Source organism: Belonocnema kinseyi, chromosome 5 (genome assembly GCF_010883055.1).
Source record: "Belonocnema kinseyi isolate 2016_QV_RU_SX_M_011 chromosome 5, B_treatae_v1, whole genome shotgun sequence".
In the NCBI taxonomy this organism is placed as follows: Eukaryota; Metazoa; Arthropoda; class Insecta; order Hymenoptera; family Cynipidae; genus Belonocnema; species Belonocnema kinseyi.
Window position 1 is genome coordinate 147,550,809 of NC_046661.1, and position 5,310 is coordinate 147,556,118.

Below are 5,310 nucleotides of genomic sequence, written 5' to 3' on the forward strand. Positions count from 1 at the left end.
ACATTACGCCAGCTTCACGTGCATGTAATAGAGCGTTCTCAAGGGGGTCGGACAAAAAATGCATTTATTGATAAAATTGGTATGCGTATTCCAATATTTTCTTCCGATTTTACACATTTCTTAAAAGTGGTTTTAGATGTGATTTATTTTTTGCTGTTTTGATTATATTGACAAACAAACTTTTTGCACGTAGATTTTTATGACACACTTTCTTTTTAAACAAACATGATTAAGCTGGATTAATATTATAAATTAATATAGTATAATATTTATAATTTATTAGTTTATTTATGAACCTAATAAATACATCTTCTCAGATTAATAGTGTGAAATTTGTTTGAAGAGCAAAATAATATTGATTAAGTTTCGGAAACACATCTGGTTTTCCTCTTCAGTCCTTTATGAAAAACGTATTGAAATTATAAAAACGAAGCAGTATAATTTAATGACAGAATATAAAAAAATATAAGAAAATAATACCTTAAAAGTTTGGAAAAGATTCCGTGCAATTTTATTTATGTGTGAGCTCCATGTCTTTTGAAAAAAAGAAATGCTTCTTAGGTAACGCTAGAAAACATATAATAAGATTAAGATTCGGAATACGTGAAGAGCGTAAACGAATAAACACAGAAAGTACAATAGAAGAAGTGAGAAAATGATTTTATACTTGTCGAAAGATTTGTATTTTATATTTATGTAGTGAAACTATTGTATTAACTATGGTCAAAGTCAATATATTTTTTTTAAAGACGTAGCGGTATGCCCCATGTCCATCTTGGAAACTTTGTAAACGCTCATAGAGCGATACCTAGTAGGTAGAAGAAGGACCAACGTCATTAACAATTCAATAGTACTACAGGGTGGGCCATTTAAAGTGGATGCATTTCTTTCTGAAAAAACAAAACATTTAAAAACAATCGTTTAGTTGTTCATTGAAAGAATCATTTATTTTAATTCCAGGAGATTTGGTTCAACTACTTTTTGAAAATCATATCGAATAAATGGTCATATCGGCCGAAACATTAACCAACGTGATGAAAAACGCCGAAAAAAGAGCACAATTGACCTTCAAGGTCAAAGGTGCCTATTTGCGCGATATTATTTTCAAACAGTAGTTGGAAAAAATCTCCTTGAACTAAAATAAGTGATTGTCTAAATGAAGAAGAAAACTTTTTTTTTTCATGTTCGGTAACTCTGATTCGTAGCGGACGTTTCAATGGGCCAACTTAAGCTTTTTCATAACGACATGAAATTCTGTATACAACATTTCATTGGTCTAAAGTACCAAATCTCTCTTTCCCTAATTTAGCAGATTTTTCCAGTTTCGTATTAACTCTAAAGACAGTTCTAATACTATCAGTTTCATTCAGAAGTATTTTTTATGTTATGTGCAATGGGGCCTAGAAAGGATATATGTAAGCTATGATGATGACTTCTTTTTAATTAATTCTAAAAGTAAAGTAGGTTTGTTCGTTCCAATTTTTAGTTCCTATCACAACAGACTACAACTTACAATCGAAAAAGAAGAAAAAAATTCAATTTTATTTTTAAATTTAAAAATGTTCCGTTTCTCGAAGCCAATGAGATGTCAAGCCTATGTCAGGCCTCGAGTGCGAAAAAGAAACAATTATCGAGAATATGAAGATCCAGTATATGGGGTACTTCTCATTTTCGACAATTGACTCTATTTCCGTCAGAGCGTCTGGAGGAGCGGTTTTAGGGCTAATATCGTAAGAATGATAGAGATGGTGATAGAAGGCTTCTAATGCCGCATTGTGACTTTGAATGTACGTCATTCCCGCATGAGTTTAACAACTAGATAGAATGTTTCCTAAATGCTCGGTGTGTGCATGACATACTCTTCAGCTATCATCGGGAATGTTTTAGCTCAAAATATGATGACGGTATGCTAAAATGACAATGAAACCGTCTTGACACACCAAAATAAAACCCTCGGTATTGGACTTCAATCCGGATGATTTAGGGAAAGCAATCGTTAGCTCATACTACATTGACTGTTCCTTCACATTTCTATGGAAGATCGCGTGCATCCTCTTATCGAGGAGCTGTTCACGAAAGTTTTTCTCCTGTACTTTCTTAATGCGGGCCTTCAGAAGTGAGTACTCGAGATAGATAAAATTTGATGCATTTTGCTCACCCCTGATGCTGACTACATGTGCTGCATAAAGAATAATCCTCTTGTAAAAACATTCCAGATTAAGTATTCCGAGAACCACCTTGATCGCTTGATCTGTAATTCTTAGGGTCAACTAAGTTGATTCGGCAGGGGCACTGAGCGCCCTTCTGAAATTGGCTCTTTCGACATTAGATATGAGGTGAATGTAAGGGTCTTGATACCATCTGGTCCCGGAGCGAACCGTTTTTCCTGCCTCTTAACTCTTTTTAATCTTCATGGTATTGATAGTTTGGAATGCCTCTTCAGGTATTATGAGGACACTGCACAGCTCCTTAAAGCTGTTTATGTTCTCTGAGTCTTCTTTTAGCGGATGCTGGACTTCGTAGACTTCTCTCCAAAATGCTTTAACCTCCTGTACTTAAGGCTGCTGTCAGCAGTAACTGGAGGGTCATAAAGCATTGCTTTTTCTCTGTTTAATGCCTGTTCGCAGTTGGTATCAGTACCGCCTCTCTTCCTTTGTTGTCGGCTTTTTCTCTTAGCCGTAGAGTAAGCGCTCCACTTACATAATCCCTTTTCTGAAGATCCCCGGTTCGGTTTTGCAGATATTGTTGCGAAAAGTGCGAAAGCTCTGAATGTTAATCGCACTAAAGAGCATGACGTCGTAGCTACTTTTTTAGGGGCCATACAGGTATCGCAGCACCACAGCAGGTTGTCCGACCCATTGTCGTGAGATCTGCGCGTTTGATTATTTTGATCCACACTTACTATAACTATGTTTGCTGTTATTATTGTTTGTTTCCAAGAGCAGCTACAAAAAAGGCTTCGTTTACCCTTGTAAAGCCTCGCATGCATACTCTGAAATGTCGTCCGATATCATAGAGTCATGGTTTGAGACAGCTCACCTGGGTCACATTCAGGTTTCGGCGTGGTTGTTACGCCTCCGTTTAGAGATAATTTTTTTTAGGACCATCTCTGGAAAAATTGTCCTAGACTGCTTATTAATTATTGTGACCATATTCAGCAGAAACCCTCTTTTTGCAACCCGAGGACCAGGGGACCACCGAGTTTCCATCTAGGCCCTCTAGAGCTTTCCGCAAAAACCTTAAGAACTTTCCGAGAAGGGCTTCTGTCTTTCTTTTTATTAATCCCTTTTCCATTTATACCTGTAAACCCTGCACCCTGCATATTGCTGTCTCCCGTTCCATGAATCCCGCGGTTTGTACAGTGAGACAAACAAATTTTCAGGACAAATTAGTCTGGAGCTTAAATTTTGTATCCGCTTTGAGAATTAAAAAAATAAAAGTTAAATAACTTTCAAAGATATTTGTGAAAGCCGATTTAAATAATTTTTAAACATTAATTTTGTTATTTAACATCAAAATTGTCATTTTTCTATACAAACGCTCACACTTTTTTTTGCACCAACTTATCTTTACGTAGAACCTCATAAAATCAGTAAATACGTTCCTTACAAATAATGTCTAGCAGGTTTTAAAGTTCAAATTTTTTTGTTAATTTTAATATTAACAAATTATTGAGTGAAAGTGCTACTTCAATATTAAAAATACTTAAAGACTTTACTTTTAATTTTTGTCGGGATATACGTAAAAAAATGCTCAGTTGCCAGTTTTTTAAAATCCAAAATAGTTGTTAGGCTTTTAAACACATGCATATATATTTAAGATGATATTTGAGATAATATGTACGTTTTTGGAATAACTGTTAAGAATTTTTAATTAATTAAATAAATTTAATTAACAAATGCAGGTTTTTGGACAATTTTTAACGAGAGATTTTATTTTTTATCGGAATTAATTTTAATTTACTTTAGAAAATGCTCATGTTATGACCCTTTATCAACCAATAAGAATAATTGCAGAAACAAATACACAACTTGACTACTTTTAAACAAATGGATGTTGTGTTTTGTTACATAATCGCCTGCCTTATTCAAGAACAATAATTGTTGATTTTTTACACAGTTTTATAAACAAGTGTACAATTTGGTTACTTGTCAACAAATTGATGTCGTTTTTTACGAAATCAACTGTCAATGACTGCCAATGAAAATTTAAATTGTGTTAAGAAAAGGTTGCTGATAAAATCGTGGATATTTAAGTATCATCGGCAGTAGATTTTAGCAAAAATACGACTAAAATAATTTATTGAAAAGTATTTGAGTTGTGAACTTTCCCATAAAAATGTTTATGAAATAAAAAATTAAGTTTTACTGATAAAATATCATAATTTTCCTTATTAATTTAAAATTGTTTCCGTTGAAATCGCGATATCTACTGATGGAAAAAATGTTTTGGAATATTGTATCAAATTTGTGAAAAAAACGATAATAACTCACTCACTGATATTAATGTGTTTAATGAAGTGAATTAAAATGATTTCGAAAATGGAGAAAAACGACATTATGATTAAAACGAACATAAATTCTTTGTTTAGTCATCGCTAAAAACGTATCTACGCATTATTTATCTTATCTTTTTTGTTTTTATAGACTTGAAAAGAAATTAAACATTGTTTTAGAGCACTATATTTTTCGTCCTATTGCTTGTTACAACGCTGGATGTCTGTACATGCACTTATTTTCTCGCATCTTTGAGAATAACTTCCATAAAACTCTGGTCGATGACTTTTTCGTTACTATGTGTTATGTTTGAAATTTATCTGTATTGTTTTCAAGGAAGTTTTTTAATGAAAAAGGTACTTTTTAATATAATTATTTTTAAAACAAGATATTATTTTAGATTTAAAAAATGGTGTAAGCAATGATGGACATGCTTATTCATTGTACTATTGAATAACCTGCAGACCTCTTCTGAGGACTAGGCGGAAATTTCTATTTGCATAAGGTATCAGTTTTTCTATACGTTTCGGTTATATTCAAACGCCCAAGGCAACGTAAGATATATTAAAAATTCTAATATATTATTGTGGACATTCGAATATGCCAGAAATACTGAATCTCGACTCGAAAAGAGTCTGGATGTTAAGCCATTCCGGGCGTGGATAGCACTGGGATGGGTAAACATCTGCGACGTACGATCAGGTTATGTACTTGCTGCTGGAAGGTTCGAAGGCGAGGTTATCTGCCAGTACTGCGGAATTTAAATGGACCAATCTTAATACGAAAATAATAATAATGATATTCTAAAGATACA